General features: G+C 47.3%; 2 protein-coding genes across 5 annotated transcripts in view; one reads left to right on the plus strand and one right to left on the minus strand.

The window, feature by feature from the left end:
- Positions 1–21,551, minus strand: part of THOP1 (thimet oligopeptidase 1) — a 330,697-nt gene that overhangs the window by 34,374 nt on the left and 274,772 nt on the right. The window lies entirely within an intron of this gene.
- Positions 368–21,551, plus strand: part of GNG7 (G protein subunit gamma 7) — a 65,295-nt gene continuing 44,111 nt past the window's right edge. Inside the window, exons 1-2 of one of the 3 annotated variants that reach the window (XM_062627573.1) lie at positions 368–504; positions 15,248–15,311. The gene's annotated coding sequence lies outside the window, so the exon portion shown is untranslated. Of the gene's footprint in view, positions 505–1,936; positions 2,068–15,247; positions 15,312–21,551 lie in introns of those variants that run through there. The other 2 variants (XM_062627571.1, XM_062627572.1) reach the window with 2 other exon arrangements.

Raw genomic sequence — 21,551 nt, forward strand, 5'->3', positions numbered from 1 at the left:
AAAGGCTCTGCCCTGGGCACTGGGGTGGTTTGGGGTGCGCTGGGTCCCGTGGGAGACCCCTGACCCCCGAGGGGTCCCGGTGCCTCGCACCCCGAGCACCACGTGCTGCCGCGCGGCGCCCCGCCCCTCCGCGCCTCTTATTAATATTAATGAGATATTTACCTACGGCCGCCCCGCCCCCGCCGCTGATTGGCTGTTCAACCCGCCGCTCCGCAGCCGGCCCCGCCCCTTCACCGCCCTCCCTCCGCACCGCCGTCGCAACCGAACCTGGCGGACTCGCCCGCTCCCGCCTCCTCGCCGGGCTGCGATTGGCTCTCCCCGCGACGCGAGCTCCTATTGGTTGGCCGAGCCGCCAGTCAGGCTGCGGGGCGGGGCTAGCCGTGCCCGCGCCCGGCCGGGGCTGGGCAGCAGGCTGCGTTGCGCGGCGGCGGCGCTGGCGCTGGCGCTGTCTGAGGCGGTGGCTCCGCTCTTCCGCCCCTCCGCGCCCCGGCCCCGCCGAAGCCGGTGAGGAGCCGCCCGCGCCGCGGGGACCGGGGACGGGGTCGGCGTCTGGCGAGCGGGGAGGGGGCGGCTGGCACAGGCCAAGGCCTGGCGGTGGTTCCGGCCCGGCCTGGTCCGACCCGGCTCGGCCCTGCCCTGCCCTGCTCTGCCCGCGGCCCCTCGCGGCCCGCTGCGGCCCGGGCGGCGGGACATGGAGCGGGTTGGTGGGGCTGGGCGGGGGGAGCTCGTGCGGGGTCCTGAGGGGACGCTGGGCAGAGCGAGAGGGATGGAGGGAGGGACCCGGGGGGGGGGGGGGTGAGGGAGCGCAGGGCCCGGGGGTGCTCTGGGGCTCCAAGTGAAGGGGGTGGAGGCTGAGAGTGCCCGGGGCCTAAAGCGGGGCTGGTGTTGGAGGGGCTGAGGTGTGGGGAGGGGGTGCTGGGGTCTTGAGGGCTTTGGGATGTCTGAGGGGTGCCAGGGCGGATGGAGGGGGCTGCTGGCCCCCGAGGTGGAGGGACCCTGGGGTGTTGGTTGTCCCCTGGGGTGCAAGGGGTGAGTTGGGCTGGGGGAATGGGGATAGGAGGCTTCTGGGGTCCTGGGGTGCAGGGCTGGGTGGAGGGGGCTCCCTGGGCAGGTCAGAGGTGGGGGGCAGTGGGGTGGGGTTAAGGGGCCCTGGGGGTGCTGGAGCTTGGGATATTGGGGTGAAAGGTAGGGATGAGCAGCTGAGAGGGTGTCTGATGGGGATCTCGGGGTGCTGGTGAGCTGGGAGGGTGTAATTTCTGCATGAGGATCAGTGCTAGGAGACCCTATGGGGCTGTGTTTGGGGGTGCATGTAGAGAGGGGCTGTGCTGTGTTGCGGTGAGGGCCCCCGAGCTCCTTCGGTGAGCTGCAGCGGGAGGCTGTTGGGGGACAGGGGCTTTCGTGATGGAGGTGGCGGGCGCAGGGTGCGTGACTGGAGCTGGAATGGCGAGGAGCATCCCCTGCTTTTGGGTGGCTGAGGCAGTGAGGGGGCAGCTGGAGCTGGTGAGAGACACAGTTCAGCACCAGCTCTCTTTGGAAGTTGGGTGACTTAATGGGGAGTGGGTCTAGACCATCTTTCAGGGTATGAAGGGAGGTTGGGAATGCTGTCAGAAGGTCTAATACCATGTAATCCACTTAGGGTTTTTTCGTGTGAGTTAACGGCGGCTTGGTGTCGAGAAGTTATGGAGAGAAGGGGGAAATAGCTGGAAGAGTTGATGGCTGGTTAAGGGTAGTACTGGTAGGCTTCCTGTTCTGGGCAGTACTTTGGAGGCATTAGTGAATTGTAGTGCATGGGTTATATAAAGGAGGGGTAGCTGCAGGATCTGGATTTTCTGTGTTATGGAGGTAGAGCAGAACAGAGGAGGTAAGTGGGTGCCACAGACAAAGGGAAAACCTATTCCCTTCTCATTTCCAAACAGAGGTGTGGAATGAAAGGGCAGATGCTGGCGGTGTCCTTTAGGAGGTGAAGCGTGTGCTGTGTAGATGAGCAGGGTCTGGGACCACCGTGTGTGGTTCAGGAGCTGTGTGCCTGACCTCAGCAGCTCATTGTCTTCAACAGTGCTGGAGCAGGTAAATGGGATTTACCTCTGTACTGAGCCATTGCCATCAGCTGTGGCCTTAAATGAAAGCCAAATGGACTGTGATAGAGCTGCACCCTGCTCTAAGGCATGATCTCTAGTACTGCGCTTGTGAATGAGACACGAGGTTATTGTGGCTTTTAGGGTGCTGAGCTATGTTTAATGTGTGGGGTGGGTTTTGTTTGAGGCAGGGAGCTGGCAGCCTTCAGCTTTGTTTATAGCTGGGGGCTTCTTGTAAGACTGACCTGGGCAAGTACAGCCGTGGTGATTACTACCAGGAGAAACGCTGGCTTGTGGCAGACCACAGAAATGGTTAGCGTGCTGTTTAGTCTGAGTAAGTGAACTTGAAGCTTTCGAGGTAGTTGCTTGGTTTCCTCCACATACCGTTTTTCAGACACTTCTTGCTTCTCAGGCATGTGTTGCTGAAGTCAGACCTTCATCCTTTGGTGGCTTTGTGCCTTTCTGCTCTGTGGGACATCTCGTGTGTGCAGGTAGATGCTCGCTGCTGGTTTGGGTTCGAAGGGTGATTGTAAACCAAATGTGCAGGAGCTCCGTGGCAATGTAGCACCATTTATCATACTCTGGTTATAGCCAGTATGGAGGAGGATGCGCCGAAAAACCTGGATCCATATGTTTTAATAGAGCTTATTGTTTGAGAGGTTTTCTTCTGCCATCCGTAGCTGTGAAACAAATGGAAATGGCTCTCACGTGTTGTTGTGGATTTTGATCACAGGAGGTACATTTCAATGTACCTACCATTTTTATTTCTGCATCCATCTTATCCCTGGGTATGGTGTGTACCTGGTATTACTTAAGATAATTTGTGCTTTTTGACATCATGAGTTACCTTAGGAAGGGAATATCCCCCTTTGAAGGCAGGGGAATGGCAGCCTACCAGCAGAGTGACTTCTCTTGGTTCAAACAGGCAAGGATGATAGCTCAGTGGCCGGGAGAGGAGTGTGTGGCTCGGGAGATGTAGATTTGTCCTCTGCTCATCACGCTTCCCCTGTGGCCGGCCCAACTTCTGCCTTCCTGCCTTATTGCCTTATCTGCAAACCAGAGATAACTGATCTGCCCTGCCTCGTGCGCTGGGAGGTTGTCATGCTCTGAGGTTCGTTAATGGAACAAGATGAGTGCCTGGCTCCTTGTCCCTGAACTTGGCTCCAGGGGAACTGGACACTGCCCTTCAGAAACCCCTGACTGATTGCTGGTAACCGCTGTTCACTTCCTGGCGTGGAAGTTGTCACCGTCAGTGGCAGGGAATCATGGTTCTCCCTGCCAGAAACTGTCCTGTTAGTGCAGAGGTGAGTCTGTGGACCCATGGGGCTGGCTGAGCACCAGCACATACCTAATTGCCCTTAGGTCTGTTTTCCATAGGGCTTGAAGTAGCTGCTTGTGCACTTGCCAGTGGCAGGGGGAGCGTTTTCTTTGGCGTCTTTGGGAGGTAAATGGCAGAACTCGCTTAAAAACCGCACTGCCTTCTTGCCTTTTCTGCTGTGAAGATTAGCTCAGGTGGGACGGATCATCTAGTTCAGTTGTCTTGGGTTTACAGACCCCAGCACAGCTCTGAATTCGTGAGAGTTCCAAATGCTGTGGGTAGCAGCAGAGCCGGTGAGAGGGATGTCAGTGCTGCTGTGCTGTAGAAAGGCTGTGGGTGGATGACCCAAAAATGATGGCTGCATAAAAAGCAGGGTAAAAGTCTGTAATTGTTTGGGGAAGGTAGAGCAAGAGGAAAAAGGGGTTTATAAAATACCATGTCTCTACCAGTGTAATAGTGGGTATGGCTTGAGGTAAGGTACCTGCTGTGGCTGTGGTCCTGGCTTGCTCGTGTTTCTGGTAGACCCAGTACTGGTTTCCCCTTAAGCATAAGAAGTCAAAGGAATTGGGATGCAGAGGTCCAGTAGTTGAAAGCTCTCTCTAATTGCTCAAATATCACTTATTTCATGGGTTTAGCCCCAGACCAGCAACCTTGCAGTGGGATCCTGTGTATACAGTGAGTTTCAGAATTGCCCAGTTCAGCATCTCTGACTTCTTTGGACAGTGTGTGTCTCCTCACCTGTTGCCAGATAAAGGGATAGATTTTCTTTCTCTCTTCTGGGTTTTCTAGCTTGATGTGCGGAATGGCAGAAGAAATGAAAAGGGGAAGGGACCAAAACTAAAAGGAAATATAAATCCAGTTCCCTCGTGCTGTGTGGTCTGACTGTCATCGCAGTAAGGACAAACCAGCAAAACTGGATTGGTTTGGTTTGGGTTCTGTGGGTTTTTTTCAATTCATTTGTCCTCTATTTATTCACTTACTTTGCATTTAAAAATAAACTGCTGGAACTTAAGATTAGGAGAGCTGGAAGAGTTGGACCTTGCTTGTGGGTACCAGCTGGAAGCACCTGGTTCTGATGGCCATGTACATGGGCAGTTTGCTTCAGCTCACTCTGCTCCATCCCCTGGCACTAGTTCCAGCCATACAGATTTTCCTGCTGTCACGTATAAGAGTCCCCTGTTATCAGCTGCTTCAGCTTTGTTCTGCTAAAAGGCCCTTTATTAAAATGCCAGAACAAATGGGCCATTGTGCAGTACAACCACGTTTTTATGTTAAATGCTGCTTCTGAAAGTTGCTCCCAACAGTCGCGAGTTTCTTGGATGTAAATTTTCTCTCCAGTGAACCCATCAATTGGATAAAAATATTCCTTGTATTGCACAGTTTTACTGCTTTTGTCCTTCCTTCTGCTCCTCCAAAATACCTGAAAAGCCACAAACTAACTTAAAAAACCCCCAACTGAAAGTGGTTGAGACAACAAAGCTGTTTGTAAAGGCTGAGTAGAGCGATGCACAGTTAATTCTTAATGCTGGTGGTGTTTAGCTGGTGTGTGAGAGGAGCAGTTCTTCAGCTTAAGTAGGCTTAATCTTTGTTTTAGGAGATGGATTTTTTTCCTTGAGAGTGAATTGTGAATTCAGCTGATGTTTCAAACTTGAACATGCTTGAAACTTCCCATAGCCTTTGGGTTGTGTTCAATGGGTGGGGAGGAATTGACTGTGATGTTAAAAAGAGGGAGGGGAAAAAAAAAAGGGAGGAAATTCAGGCACACTGTTAATGCTGCGACAGAAAACAGGAAATTTAGTTAAGGATTACGCTTTTCCATAATTTGTGTGGTTTTCCCCCTTCTAACAGACAAGAAAAAGCCTATGTTGGTTCTTATAACTGAAAATGTTTCCAAATGTACAGTTAAAGCTATATATATTTATTTAATGGACTTTTAAGAAACTGTCAAAGCTGAGAAACTCCAGTAACTTCTGCTTTGATTTATCTTAAGTCTACAGAAAGAGGGAGGGGAAAAGGCTCCAAAATGAACTGTGTAAGAGTCTCTAATGCTCTCCAAAAGCTTTATTTTTTTATTTTATCAACTTATCGCTTTCAGAAAAAAACAAACCTATTTTTAATTCTATAGTCTGGGGCTTTTTTGAGCCCTGAAGGTTTTTTGTCCATTTCTGCCTCATCTGTTGTTAGAAAAATGCACAAGGTCTGAATGTTTCTCATTTGTTTTAAACCTTTGCAGCTTGTCCTCTGATTTTTCTGCTTCAGTTCTGAAACTACAGAAGCATTTCTCTGTAGGCTTACTGCAGAAACTGCTTTAAGGAGGGATTCCTGCTGTAGTCTTCCAATCGAAGGGTAACTTCTTTCTTTCTGGTAAAGAATCTGTGTTTATGCTCAATAAATCATGATTTATCATGCCTGCCCTTTCCAGTTCCTTGCTAGGGATTATGGTGTGATTCCCTAACACAAATGTGAATGTAATGTTACTGTGCAACTTTTCTATTGGGGGTAATAAAAAGGCCTGAGATGCTCTTTAACTTCTTAAAAGAAAGATCTTTAGTTAAGGTCAAAAAATATGAGACCTTTCTGCCTGTAACTTTGGAATGGTGTCCATAAGCATAAGCTTAGATGTGGATGCGCTTCTGGCCAGTGTGGGAATGAAGCCTGTGCATGTAGAGGTGCTGAGAATCCGAGTGGATGGCTCCAGGTAATGCATTTCCAATGACCCAAAGGATCTGGTGAGCATTACACGTTGTGTCTTGGGCAGAGTGCTGGGAAACCACAAGTAGAGCTAGCGCCTGCAGTAGCATCCGATGGAAAGCTTGTGGTAGGCTCCTGTCAGGCAGGTTTCATTGCAGCTAATCCCCATTAAGTGTTGCTGTCACTCATACTGTGAGCTGCATATGGAGTTATGCTCTTGATCTTGACCCATTGGCTTCCATCCTTGTAAGATCCTGCCTGGTAAAGCTTGAAGCAAAAGTGGTGCTGATCATCTGGAAGGATATAAAGTGAGTTTTTGCAAAGAATGTGTTAAAGTTAACAAGTGGAACATGCCTCCTGGTACCAGCATGTTTTCTGCTTAAGTACTGGCACTGTCACTTTGAGAAGGGGAAATAAATACTCATAAATCATATGCTTTCTGTGAGGTTTTTGAAGGTATCAGCTTTGAAAAGCAGGGAAGGTTGAGATGAATGTACTAAAATAAGAAATATTATCTAGCAGTTGAGAGTAGGTTGGTGTCCTGTAAGACATGGAATGAAATGAAGTTCGGAGACAAAAGTCTGCAAGAATAGAAATTCAGGTGTTGATGATCTTCAGGCTGTATTTTCTTTCACATGGTCAGGGAATCACTGAGTTTGATTTCTTTGGTTTGGCTTGTTGGTTTCTTGAGTATTTGCTGGTAAAGAAGGGTCACAGGGAGTCTATAAAGGATGAGGACCATTCACCTTGTGCTTCAGTCAGGTGAAGACAACTGCAGGTACGATGGGATTAGATGCTGGTTAGTACAGTGATTTAGTATTGTGGTTGGTTGGTTTGTGGTTTGCTTTTTTTTCCCCCTCACAAACAGGACCTGGAGATTGTTTTCAGGTGAATGTGTAAGAAAAGCTCTCAAAAAGGAATGCAAACCTAACCTCTCATCATGTCTTTCAATGGAAGACCCTGTGCTGCTTTGCCTACAGGTGGTTTCCAGAGCATGGGACCTGTAAGTGCTGTCAGTTTGGGTCAGGTCTGTTTTATTTGAGGTGGGACTGTGCAGCAAGCCCAGACAGTCAGTCAGCAGTGTGAATACACATGGCTTTCTCTTTCTCAGGTTTCTCCTTGCAGCCTTACTGAGTTGAGTTTGGCTCCTAGCACTCCAGCATCCCTCTGAAAGCGCTGCTTCAGGCTGTGCTGTGTGTTTCCTGCTCATTTGAATGAATTCTTGTTTCTTGGTGCTGTGGTGCTGGTTGTGTTGGGAACCAGGCTATAGAAAGTGTATCCCCAGGAAGAGATGTGAGAACAACGGGTGTGTTCCTCTCAATTCCACTTCGGTGAGTCCGCAGACTAGACAAAGCATAAATCCCCCCCTGTGCTCTGAAGGGGCTTGCAGTAAATACCTCCCTGGGAAAGGTAACAAAAATCCCATGTTTTCTGCTGACTTCCACTGCAGAGGTGCAATGCCAAATTCGTTTGTCAGTTGCTCAAGTATATGGCACTATGGTCCCTGGTAGAAAACCATCAAGTTTAGAGCAATTGTTTTAAAGGCTGATATATTAGTGCCTGTGAGACGCAGCAGATGCACTTGGTAAAGATACCATCAGAAATATATGCAGCCTTTTTAGCACTGGGGTGAAAGAAAGGGCTTCACTTTTGTTAGTATAGATATAAGAGGAGCTGTTGCAAGTGACAGCAGTAGCTCTGTGCTCCCAGCATACCAATGCAGATGGAACTGGTTCCTTGCCAGGTATTAGTCATGGGGCACACCTACTTTGGAAGAGTAGCCTGTGGGTTTAGAGAGGAGTAATTATTTTCCAGCAGCCCTGTGGGGCACAAGCAATTGAGCTTATGGAGGACAAGGAAGGGCTTGCTCCAGGATGTTACTTAAAAAACTGTGTGCGTATGAACAGCAGCTGGTGACGACTTGACTGGAATTTAATTTGTCCAGGCATTGTTCATTACAGGCATCGTGGAAGACACAAGCTTCTGAAGGCTGAAACAATTGCTGGACTGATCCATCTTTTGTGGCTAATTGCAGTGGAAGCTGGATCACCAGAGCTGCAGCGGGCAGCCTTTCAACTTGGGCAGGGAAGAAGCTGAGCTGCTCTCATTTCAGGCCTTCTGGTAGACTGTCCAGCTTAGCCCTTCATCTTGCAGAGCTCTTGTAGCAATTAGAGGCTCTCTGTGTCAGGGACCTTGGGGTGAGCGACCACAAACCTCTCTAGCTGAACTGCAGTGCTCTCGTGGGTCAATATTAAGCTTAAAGAAGTCAGTGCTTCTGACTGATCCCAGAATTCGTCTCCTCTGATTGCTAATTAGATGGGTAACATTCTTTGCCTTATTATCCCACCCTCAGCTCTTCTTTCCGGGGATTTAGGCTGACAGTTTCTAGAGTGCAGTTAACTCTTAAATTCCTGAAGTACTTTAAGAAGAGCCTGCTCTTTTGGTGTGTGCTCGTGAAAAGTGTTTGTGGTGCGTGTGTGTGAAAACCAAATCTATATGCTCTAGATCTAACATTTCTGTTAGGAGTACATATGATATTGACTCAATGTTGCATCTCATTTTCCTGTTTCTTTTGGTTTATGGGTATTTCTAGGGGCAATTCCAGCACAGAGTGCCTGTAGCTGTGACTTCTGGAGGGGACTATATTGTCAATCTGTTTGTCAGAAGGCAAGGGTCTTGTCAGGGTAGAGGGAACAGATGCTTTCCTACTTGCTAGTGAATAATATCTTTGTGATAGCCCAGGTAAGACTTATTTTACCCAGTCCAGCAGGGCAGTGACTTCAATAGTCTCAGCAGCTGCATGGGTTATGTATAAGAAAGCCTATTAATGCAGGCAGACCCTGTCTTTACTGGAGAAGGTTCTTCAATCTCTTGCAAAACTTCTTAAACAGCCATGATTATTTTATTTTAATGCTTTTAAAGTGTGGAAAATACTGTTCTTGTGTTATCTGGAAATAGTTCTCACCTTTGGAATAATCTTGTTCAGCAGCGCTGGAGAGGCATAGTGCTCAAAATAGCAGCAGCTGCCATAAGCCAGGATGGAGCGGAGTCGAGTGAGTTGTGTTGTCAGTCGTGGGAACATAAATCCCATTCCACCTGCAGATGAGCATCCCCAAAATAGAAGAGGGTTGTCAACTACCAGAGGAGATGTATTGTGTGCATCTCTTTGGTGCACTGTTACTGCGCTCCCTTTGTACTGCATGAAGACGAGGAGAATTAAAGAGTTGCTGTGGTTTAGCTGTAGCTCGAGAGAGTAACCACTTCCTACTCTCTTCAGTAAATAACAGCTGGGAGAGGTTGTTTGGCTAGTAACTGTGCACACTGGTATGTTGTAAGGGAAATACAATCTGTCTGCAGGCAAACCACCCTGCTTAAAAAGTGTGCTGCTCCCTCATTTTTCCTGTAGTTTGAGAAGCCGGAGTCTCTGCTGCAGCTGTTTTAAGAGCTTCCTGAATCTGCTGGCTTTCTTCATTGAACCATTGCTCCTCGATTTAATCATGTAATCCCTGAAACTCTTCTCCCTTGCATAAATAAAGCCTTTCTCCTTTATATTCCCACGTGCACACTGCTGTGCTATGCTGTAATTACAGGTTCAAATTCCTGCAGGGACTGATTGTATCCAGCTAACCCAAGTGTTAGTGCCTCTGGATTGGGTTTGGACCGTCAAGAGTTACGTGGCTGGCTCCTTTTAAGCAGTTGTCCAAATGCTGTTTGAATTTTTCATGCATACAAGGTAAAACTTAATCAAATGCAGGATTTTTTAATTACTGCAAAAGGGGCTCTATGTTGGCTCTGGGTTTCTCTCCACCTTTCTCTTGTTGGCTTGTAAATTCCCATTCCTTCAATCTCAATGAGGGACCTGCTGGCTTAACCTGTAGCTTTTATGCTGATTAAAAATGAAATGTAATGGCTGAGTGGGAAGAAGAACGGTCTTGGACTCTTTTCACTTAATCTTGTAAGAGTATTTGAGAGGCTTTTGTCCACAGCTTCTGTATTTCTTTGCTTAATGTTCTTCAGCTTGCTAGCAGGCTGCAGCTGACCTGGAGTAGCTCCTCTTGCAGGTGCTGGAAGCACTGGGCATTAATAAATTGTAGAATTCTGAAAACTCTTTAATTTCACACAGTAAACGCTTTATCTTGGGGCCTTTAGATGAAATTTGAGTGAAATTATTGAAGTAAAAGGCCATTTTCACTATCAGTGTTTAATTTTGTCTAAGAAAGATAAAAGATGGTGCAAGTTGACAGTGCTCTTGCTTCTTGTACCTTCCTTCCAGGAGAATGTTGTCATTAATTCCAATTTAAAAGGTTGTTGTGGAAGTAGTTGTTGGAGTAGAAGGTTAAGGAGCGGGTGAGCCTATTACATGATCTAATACTTGTCCCTCATGCCTGCATGCGTTCCTGCTCATTTCCTACAGTCTGACAGAGTTTGCTGGCAGGCTTGTTGCCAAGTGCTCTTTACAAGGTTTTGCAAGCTGTATAAATGTGCTGGAAAAGGACAGATTTGTAAGTGAGAGCTCATCAATCTGTGACCTCTTCCACCCTTGCACCCAGAGCTGGCAAGTGCCTCTCCGTGAATTTGCTTGCATGACCAGATTTCTATAAGATTTAACTCCATTTCTATAAATATTATTAGTTTGCTTTCCTGGCTTATGTGACACTGAACCAGATCTCATTGGGGTGGGCTTTCTGCAGCATTTGAAGGCTGCCTCAGTTTTCTCCCAGTCGTGGTTGCTGTTCAGACCTTATGAGGTTTGTTTATAGAATCATAGAATAGTTAGGGTTGGAAAGGACCTTCCTATTCATGCATGAACTATTTGTTCATGCAGTTCAGACTTCATTAGCTGGTCTGAGTGAGGACAACTGTGCTACTTCACATCGATGCTAAGAGGAGGGTCAAAATGGCATTGCCCCAAGTCAGCCTGGCTCTTGGGATGCTGTGGATTCCTGCTGTCATCTTCAGTATGACATGAGCCACACTCGATGTTTTGGTGGTGGAAGGAGCTTCAGTGTTGGTCCATTGTGGGGGATGCAGGTTCATCAGATGATTTTCATTTATCCCAGTGGCTGGGCAACCATTTGCTTTGTGACACACTCAGCAGGCTCATAGGGACCTTGTAGATCTGTATGGTTTTGGCTTTGCATTGTGACTGTTGGTGAAGGGGGTGATGTTCCTCGTGGGTGCAGAGGAAGAGCAGTAGTGATGCTCTGTCTCGGGGACAACAGGCTTTGAGAGCTTCCCAGGTCTCTGATTGCAGATTTATAGGACCATCAACATGATTATAATGAAGCAGTTGAGCTTTTTCTTTTCAACACCACATTAGCAGGGAAGCAAACTGTAGTTGCTTAAGAAGCTTTTGAGAGCTTTTGATAAAAGATACTGAAGAAATGTGATTTGGGTACCCCTATTTAAATACATTGTTTGAAAAAAGGCCTATTTCTGTGATGCTTTCAAGCACAGCTCTGCCTTATGTTATGTGAATAGTTTATACATAAATACAGGGGTCAGTGATGAAGAACAAATGGTGACAGGCTCTGTTAGAACCCAGTGAATGTACATTTGGGTTGGTGCTGCTGTCTGGTAACCCTAAGTAATTCAGTACTTCAGAGTGTGCAGCTGCATGTTGAAAGCGTTGGGGTTTGTTGTTCTCTGCTTCGCTCAGCTGGGCAGGGGTTGTGCTGTGCTGTGCTATGCCACGTGGGCTTTGTCCTTGTGTTCATGGAACGACAGCGAGCCCTGCGTGGCCAGCAGGAGATGGAGGATGTTCCTGCTGGAGGCATCTTCTGGCACAGAGCACCCCAGGGCCCGGGGTTATTGCGGGATGGGCAGAGCAAGGTTTTGTCTTCGGGAAGTGAAGACAGATTTGCTGATGTGCTGCTGCCTTTTTCATAGCGTTTTGGGCTCTTTTTTTACACTTGTTTAGAACCCATCGTTGAACATCAGCCCTATTTGAACAGGTTTTGGGTTTAGTGTTCTTTTGAGTGATAAAGGTACTCAATAGGAAGGGTTTAGTGAGGATGCTGCAGATAGCACTTCTGATGCAGGCTTTCTCCGTGCTCATCCATGGAGTCTTACATACCTCTGGTAGTGAAGAAAAAACAATTTATATCGACTTCAAAGGGTCTGGCTTAGTTCTCTTTCCCTTGTGCTGTTACCAGGCTCCAGCTGCAGCAACCTCCCCTGTGCTTGCTTGCAGCCACAGCTTCGGAGGTTTTGTGGGGATGGGGCTTAGGTGGATATCCCTCCTGGGCAGAGGCGTGTGGAGGGAGGGCCCCTGAGGGGTTTTGCTCTCAGCAGTCATCTCTGGGATTTAGTCAAGGGAGTGGGGTTGATTCAGAAGAGAATAAATGCCTCTGGGTTCCTGTATGTGGTAGGTACTGATGCCTCATGGGCTGGGCTGGAGTGAGTCTGAGCAGGTGTCTTGATCCAGCAAATTTCATGGAAGGGTGACAGGACTTGATGTTGTCCGTGCTGTCTGATAAAATCATAGAATGGTTTGGGTTGGGAAGGACCTGAAGATCATCCAGTTCCAACCCCCTGCCATGGGCAGGGACACCTCACATTAAACCATGTCTCCCAAGGCTCTGTCCAGCCTGGCCTTGAACACTGCCAGGGATGGAGCATTCACAACTTCCCTGGGCACCCTGTGCCATTGCCTCGGCACCCTCACAGTAAAGAACCTCTCCCTTACATCCAACCTGATAGCAGTGCCCGTGTTTGTGTGACACCCACGTCAGAGCTATCACAGCTGACGATGCTCTCAGGCTGCAGGTAGGAGATAGGTGGTGCTGCACTTGCTGTCACTGTGCTTAGTGCCTGCCCATTCCCATCCTGGTGTGTAACATGGGACATGTAGCTTCTCTTCCATGGGGTCAATGTGCTGCACAGGCAGTTGATGGTTAATGCACCTCTGTTTCCAGCTCAGGCTCTTAGGGGACTCCCACACCTGCTGCTTTATCACAGAATAGGGTCCTACAGGTGCAAGTTGGGCTTGGTTTGCCCTCACAGCCTTACCAGGCAAGTAATGGGCTTGACACATTTGAGGTTTGCACTTTTCAGACCACGTAACTCTGCAGTATTTCTGGCAAGCAACCTCCCAACGCTGCTGCTGCTGCTTCTCATCTTTAATGGCAGCAGCAGCTCAAAGTGCCCTGATGCATACGAGCATGTCTGATCTTCTGCCTTCAGCACACTGCAGCAGATGCTCTCGCTGTTTGGCTGAGAGAGGTTTAAAGAACAAATAGATTATTACTTCTAATTCTAATTTCTGTTGTTTCCTGCAAAGCTGTCCCTTCTGCAGGGAAACGCAGTAGAGCCATAACAGGAACAAGCAGACATCCTGTGCTTCCTGGTGACTGTAATGACTCTGCTGACATGAAATGCATCATTGCATTAGTCTGTTGCTAGCTGACTTTTATCTAGGGTGGTTTTTACTGTTAATGATTAGACATTAAACAGTTCCCTCTAGGAACAAACTATGCAGCTACTTGTCCTCGCAGAGCTCGCAGCATCTGTTTTGGTGCTGTTGCTATGAAAACAGGCTGGGCACCAGCAGCAGCCCTTTTACTGCCCTGTGGCCCTCGCAGCACCAGCTGTAGTTACCTGATTGTTTTTATAACTTTAAGGAAACCCAAGCTTTACCTAAAATAATAATGTCCATATTCTCTACTCCCTGTGTGCTTCTAATTCGCACCAGCGCATTTAATGGGTGTTTCTCTTCTAATGGCTAGAGGGGGTCGAGTCTTAGAGGGATTTCTGTAGCTCTCTGTTGGCTGGCTGTTGGCAATGCTGAGGTTGACTGCCTGTCACCATGAATTAAATGCTAAAGTCATGTTTGGAGCTTCAGACATCATGCAGTGGAAACAGAAATGCAACTGGGATATTTATCCTTAAGTCAATGACAAATCTTGCCTGATGCTGGTGGAGCCAGGGTTTGATCTGAGGTGTTTTCAGAGGTATAAATGAAACATGAGGAAGGTTCCTGAAGAAAGGTTTATTAGTAAATCACAGCTCTGTAACTGGGTGCTGGGCACATGCCTATGCCAAGTTCTGGTTTTTATGTTGTCTTATGTTGATGTCTTATACTTGTTGGGCTGAGTGTGTGAGGGTAGCATTATGGCTGTAGCTGCAATGAGGACATGGGAGAAAGCACTGGGATCTTGGCACAGTCACTTGTGTGTCCTTTCATCATCACTTATGCCTTGCTGGGTGGTATTTGCGGGGCCAGAGCTCCTTCGGTCCAGATTGGTAAAGCCATACCTAAGAAATCCTTGGTTTCCTTCTGGTTTTTGCGTGATGGGTCCGAAGTCTTCATTTTCTTTTGCTGATTTCATTATCTGTCGCTTGACAAAGGAAGATAATGCAGCAGTTTTCTGAAGCTAAACAGTGGTTCTGAATGACTGTATTTCTATCTCCCCTGTAACTTTCCTTACTTCAGGTGTGTGGGCTTTTTAATTTGATCATTGTGAGGAGGAACAAAAAAATGAAATGCTGCAGATCTGCCTTCCTCTTCCCTTGCTTTAGTTAAATCTTTGTCATTCTTTTTCTCTTTGACTCCCATGAGTTGCTCAGGCTATTTTTCTCTGGTTTCTTTTGTTGTAGGTTCTATATCGCAGTCTTACCTCTTTAGAAATATATAATGCACATATGTGACTGCTTCCATGCCTTCTCAGCAGCATTGTTGTCAGCCTATGACAAATACCATGTGATTGATGGCTGACTAAGCATTCTGATTATTTCTTCATTCTTTGTGTGCCTAATGATACTTTTCTCTGGTTATAGGGAGGCGTAAGTGGATGGCATCTCTTGTGCTGATGGAGCCATCTTCAGACTCAGATCTGAAATTGCACAGAGTGCACATAGGTGCTCTGCCTCTGTGGCCAGAGTCAGCCTTAAAGCTTGGCCAGCCATCAGCTGCTGATCACTGAATCCATGGGACATCTCCCTCATCCTTGGTGACTTGAAATAGTTCTGTAACAGCCAAGTCCAGCCTGGTTTCATCAGGGCAAAAATAACACCAGTGTCTGTCAGGGTAAAAAGGGTCTCTGTAGCCATATGGCTATGGTGTCTGCCTTCATAAACCCTAAAAGGTGTGAAGTTCAGAGTAGTGGGCATTCCCTGCAGGAATGTTTTAATTGCTGAAAACTCTCTCCATTTCCTTTTTTAGGAGAGCTGTCCTCTTTTCATCTGCCTTTGTGCTGAAGAAGGTGGTGTGAACACTCTCTGACCAGGTATGTTTATGCAGCAGTACTGCATAAAGGCATCCAAATCATTGCTCCTCTCTCACAGTTAATTGTCCCTATCATTGTATCCTTGACTCCCCAGACCAGGGATATCTTATGAGGTGAGCAGTGTGGATGTGGTAGCAGCATGCTCAGAGTCCACTTAGAGACAGTTTGACCAAGATAGGGTGTAAAATGTCTAAAATTGCCCCAGGGTCACACAGAAAGCTAACGTGTAGCTGTTGCTGAAATGGTTTTCCTGAATTATGTTCTGTTACCATATCACATTTTTACTGCTCTTTAGATGTTACAATAGTCTCCAGGCTAGACACAGTTGTGCCATGCATTATGTGCTATACAGTTCCAGGTGAAAAGACTAAAGCTTTGATAGGATGATATAAAGGTACCTACAAGGTTATTAGTCAAAACTGACCTACCTTAAGAGCAGCTCTTCCAAAAGGCATTTACACGTCCTTCCTCAAAGCGCTGTATCAGGCAGGGGAGCGTTGCCAGAGTTGCTTGTTGCCTCTGACTTGCCTCTTGGGCAGAAAGGTGTTTTAGAGATGCCGGGAGCATGTTGATCTTCAGTGCCCTTCTATGGGGTTGGCTTTGGCGTCGCCAAGAGGGGGCAGTGTGTCCTTGGAGCTGGACCCCACAGCATCAGCTGCCAGGCATGTGCTGCTTCCGCTGTCATCTGAGCAACAGCCTGAGTCTCAAGAATGCTGAGAGAACACAAGTCCTTAAAACCGTATGAAATGAGTAATTGACTGGCAGACTTGTTAGCAAATGCATTAGGGGCTGTACATCATCATGTGACTGTTGGCCCTTTCCCTAGAGCTGTGGCAGGGATACGGCAGTGCTTCCTCTTGCCTCACTTTCTGAACAGAAGTGTCCCCTGTCTGTCCCAGTTGCGTCATTCTGCTCTACTTTTTGCACTTGGTGTCTCCTCCAAGAGGGGGAAGGATGTTCGTGGGATCAGCGCAGAGCTTTGCTGTGAGTCACAGTCAACTGAAGGCATAATTTAAAACATAAGGAATAGGGGAGAAAAAAACCAGCAACAAAAGGAAAACCAACAGAGGTTGTTACATGCTAAGATTTTGCCTCAGGGCATCAAACAGGAAATGCTTATGCCAGTCTCCATCTCCAAAGCAAATCTTTGCTCACTAAAGAGGCAGATATTTATTGAAGTATGGAAGCATGCATCTCTCCTCAGCCCAGTGGGTTCTTTTTCCTTTCTAAGCTGTTTCTGCAGCAGGGCCTGTGAATGAGTTGTCACTGCTGTTTGCCTTCTGTTTTCAGGACCCATTGGTGAACCCTTTCATTTCATTCAGCTCTGCGTGGTGGATAACTCAGTTCTCTGCTGCTGGTCAGGACTCTCACAGCACCTATCTCTTAGTTAGGAAGTGGTTTTTAATGCTGGCAATTGTTGCCCAGTTCACAAAGTTAGGGGAAGGCACCTTTATTGCTGACTTATATCTTGCAGAAACGATGCTGCCCTGGCCTAGTAATCAGTGATACATCAAGAACATCCCATTTCCCAGAGTTTATTAAGGAGTTCAGTTTTCTAACTAATTGACAGTACAAAGTTGCTTGATAGTCCTTGGAAGACAGGGTGCTTTGTATAACAGGAAAGCACATTGAAATAACCTCAAAAGTTGCTTTGAGAGAAAAAGGTATCCCACGAGGAGCAACCACATGGAAAATTATTAACCTTGCTTCTAAATCCTTCCTTGACACAGTTTTTTCTTCTTCTCACTTTCTGTAATGGCAGAATGAGGTGAAATTTGCCCATCTGGTAGGAAGGGGGTAGGATTCCCTCTCTGGGGGGGTGCTGTATTGCTAGCCTGGATTTGAAGTTAGCAGCCTGTAGATGTTTAGTATTTGTTTTACTGGCACAGTTCCTGAATTGTCAATGAACACAGCTATAGTTTGTGCCATTCGGCTGCTTGTCACAATATTTAAAAGCAAATGCCTGTGCACTTTTATAATGGCACTCGAAGAATGATAACCCACAGCATCCCATCTGTGTTTCGCTTTGGTATTTACAGGGTAATGAATTCTCCCTTGCTGCTTCAGCTGGATACGCTTTCACCTCCTCTTCCTGTTTCAAGCAGTTGTTCAGTTGGTGTACATTTTAAAATGCCTCCAATTTTTAGGAGGTTGTCAGCGACAGAAAAGAACTCTTACTGCTTTTTTTTGCCTGGCAGAGGCATTGAGCTAATCTACTCATGGTAAATCTGAGCATCCCTAGAGGAAAGAAGTGTATTGTCACTGATTTGATCTGGTTAGAAGAGCTGGAGGCATTTGCTAAAACTGGAAGATTTCTTTTTTTACAGAAAGAAACTTTCCCTATAAACATGTGTTTTTTTTTCTGCAGACGTGCAGAATTTTTTTGTTACTATTCTTAAACTGTCCTCTAAAAGGAGGAAAAGGTGATCTTTTGGGGATGAAACCAAGTTGCAAAGTCCAGAAACCTATCTAATGGATTTCCTAGCAAAAGAAGGCTGTTGCTACAGCACATTCTTGTTCCATTACTGTTTGTACATTTGAAAATTGAATTTTCCAAACAGCTTCAGGAAACTGGCATCCCATAAGTTAAGTTTTTAAATATAGCCCAGTTACTGCTGAAATAAGTCAGTTATTTCCATGGACTGCTGTCCTGAGTATATTGCTCTGAAACCTTGGAAGTGTTTAGCGATATAGTGCAAAGCAGAGTCATAACCCCAGCTATTTACTGAGGAATTGAGTTTGTCCTGGTTCTTTAAAGAATGAACTCTTGCAAATGGAATGCTCCTGTCTGCAAGGTTTATTTTCAACTGTTTCCTCAGGGGAAAACCAAAGCCTGAGTAGGAATGCAAGACTGTAGTAACTGCCCTTCTCAATACCCCATCTTGCTGCAGAGTGGCAGGGTAGGTAAATCCGGTGCTCGAGCACCACGCTGAGCTGCTCTGTGCTCCTTTTCCTTAGATCAGTGAGCATTTAAGGCATTTTCAGAGTCATTTCAGTTATGAATTACTTGTTTGTACAGGGCTGTGTGGTCTTGAGTTGCACCTTCCCACGTGGGAGCCCACTCGTGCACAGATGCCTGTGCATGAAGCTGTGTGGGGTGCTGAGCTGCTTGGGATGCTTGCAGGCATCCTAGCAATGCTTCCCATTGCTCTGCTCTGAGACCCCAAAGGAGCTGAGCTTCACAGGAGCAGCTGCTGGTCAGGCTTTGCCTTTGGAGGGACTTTAAAGTGACAAGTGTAGTCTCATGGGTCCTGTCAAATCGCTTCTGCGGCTTTTGAGCTTGAAGCAGAGATCCCTTGAGGTGTGAAGCACTGCAGGACGTGGGGAAGGCTGTTCCTGCTTGCCTCTCCTCCAACTCTTCCCTTTTTAGGACTTAAAAAGTATTCCAGAGCAAGGTGCCAGAACTTCCTAGCAACTTCACAACTAGTGATTTGCCTCCAAAAGCAAATGTGCGCTGGCTGTGGTAGCTGTTCCATAGCAAAAACTCTCTGAGCTGTGTGCTGGAAAACAGCAGGAGCTCTGGGGGCAAGGAAAGAAGAACCCGCTCATCCCTTGGAGGGAATAATGAGAGAAAGTTAGACTTCACAAGCTCTCCCTTTACCAGGAATATTTTGCATTGGTTGTCCAGATACAATTGTTTGACATTGATTTACTATTTATAGGTACGTATTTTTAGAGACATGACAAAGTCTACTTCTGGGCCAAGATCTTTTGCCTATTACTGGAGTACTAAGCAGCAGAGTTAAACTAAGCAGTGGAGTTGGTTATCCCATTAAGGTAACTTCATTCTGAGTAAGATCTGAGCAACTTCACCTTTAGTAATGCCTTTCTCTCCCTTTAACTTCACTACATGACAGCACTGGGGAACCTGAACTCCTGGTGCGGACCTGCACCTACTTGCCTGCAGTGAGATGTGCCATGCTGTCCAGCAGGTCATTATCTCAGCATTGCAGCACTGCTCTGAATCACAGTCTCGTGCTGATGCATCTCGGTGGTAGTTTGTTATCTGTCAGGCAGTAATGCTTTCATTCAGGCCTGTGGTACGACATGGAACAGATTAGGGGTCCATTAGGCATCTTAAAAGGAGTCTTTTGCTGGCTTACAGATTGTTTCCATGAGTGTTCTGCATTCCCTAATGGTGCTGAATGAGTTCACAGCATCCCCTGGGTTAGAGTGGCTAGAGTTCTGTATCAGCCCCACTGCTGAGTTTCCTGCAGCAGGCTCTTAGCAGAGCAGAACTCCCTTCTGGAATGGGAATCTCGAGGCTCTTCTGCACAAATAGCATGCTGACAGGCTGTGTTTTTGAAACCCCAAGTGAGTTTGTCAGGAGCATTGCGTGTCAGCCTTCCTTTGCAGAGGTGCTAGGGTCGGTGGCTTGTTCACTGTATGAATGCAGCACCTCTGACTTTCACACTTTTTCACGTATTGAAGCATTCATTAAAAATCATAAAGACTAGTAGCACAATAGGATCATACAACGGTTTGGGTTGGAAGGGACCTTAAAGCTCATCCAGATCCAACCCCCTGCCATGGGCAGGGACACCTTCCACTAGAGCAGCTTGCTCCAAGCCCTGTCCAGCCTAGCCTTGAACACTGCTAGGGATCATCAGTCATTCGCTGCAGGAGGATGAGTCTTTGAATCTTGTCTTTCTAAGCTTTCTCTAACCTTTTCATTAATCACAGTTGGAATAGTTGATAGCACTGGTTGCTGCCTGCTCCATGATCTGCCAGATCTTGGACTGTCCAAGGGAAGTATAGCAAGTTTTTCCTGCTGGTGAGCTGGAAGATCCTGCTGGAAAGAATTCCATAGACACTGCTTCCCATATTGTTCCTGGCGCTGCAGTTTTTCTGGTGGGCTGGAATGGGTGATCTGGTTTCCTTCGAGCCTTGCCCTGACTTTGAGGGAATGTTGGCAGCTGCAGGCTCCGGCCCTGGGAGATGCTTTGCATAACCAACTGTTGCTGCTTCCAGTTAGTTTGGAAAGGAATTCCCCTCCTTGCTGCCCACTCCCTCTTCAAGGTATCTCTTAAAATGCTGGTACTTGCGTTGCCAGCCGCCTGCATGTTGGCAGAGCAGGCTTGAGAAGGGGGTTCTGGCCCACACTGTCAATAGGACACAGGTCATGCATGTCCAACTGTGACGAAGTTGGGTTGCTTTTTCCCCCAGAACCTGTTGTTGTGACAGATTTCCATGACGATTTCCGTGTTTCTAATGAGAATGGTAGAGCCACTCCATTCAAGCCACGTCTTGAATGATGACTCAGGTTCTCTGTTCAGGCTCTGTTGCCAGCAAGTGCTGGTGTGCAATATCCTCCTGGAGGAACTGCAGCCTGCTTCTCAACTGTGTAGGAAATGGTTCAAATGGGAGATAGGGGAGTGTCTGCTGTGAGCATGGCTGTCCATGCAGGGAGAGGTTTGTGCTAGGTAAGTGAATGCTGTACTTAACATAGACCTCATAGCAGCCTTCCAGTATCTGAAGGGGGGCTATAAGGATGCTGAGGAGGGACCCTTCATTAGGGACTGTAGTGACAGGACAAGGGGTGATAGGTTCAAACTTAAACAGGGGAAGTTTAGATTGGATATGAGGAGGAAGTTCTTTACTGTCAGGGTGGTGAGGCACTGGAATGGGTTGCCCAGGGAGGTTGTGAATGCTCCATCCCTGGCAGTGTTCAAGGCCAGGTTGGACAGAGCCTTGAGTGCCATGGCTTAGTGTGAGGTGTCCCTGCCCATGGCAGGGGGGTTGGAACTGGATGATCTTAAGGTCCTTTCCTACCCTAACTATTCTATGATTCTACCATACAGGGGAGCAAGTTGACTTACTGAGGACCTTTTGCCAGCTGGGAAGTGCCTGATGAATGGCAGCAGGAGTGTGTCCAGTCAGGTTACCTCCTTGGCTCTAACAGGCTTGGTTTTGATGTCAGTAAACTGGAGGCTGTGCAGTCACGCTCTGCTCGGTCACACTGCTGAATATCATGTTCTTTACCTTTGTGCTGGGAGAAACGTGGAAGGAAAGAGGGGGCAGAGTTTATTCCAGCACGCTGAGGTCAAGCTTGTTTTCCCTCTTTGAGCAAGAACAGACCAGCCCCTGGGGTCAGATTCTGCAAGCCTATAAACAAAAGGCTTGTTTCTGCTGAAAGCCAAAGATGGGATTGTGTTCATCCTTAAAGTTGTTGGAACTAAATGATCTTAAGGTCCTTTCTGTGATTCTCTTGCTCTGGCCTTCATGTTTATGCGGATAGCC

This window comes from Pezoporus occidentalis, unplaced genomic scaffold (assembly GCF_034315485.1).
Source record: "Pezoporus occidentalis ecotype Australia unplaced genomic scaffold, CSIRO_AGI_Poc_V1 ctg301, whole genome shotgun sequence".
Classification (NCBI taxonomy): domain Eukaryota; kingdom Metazoa; phylum Chordata; class Aves; order Psittaciformes; family Psittacidae; genus Pezoporus; species Pezoporus occidentalis.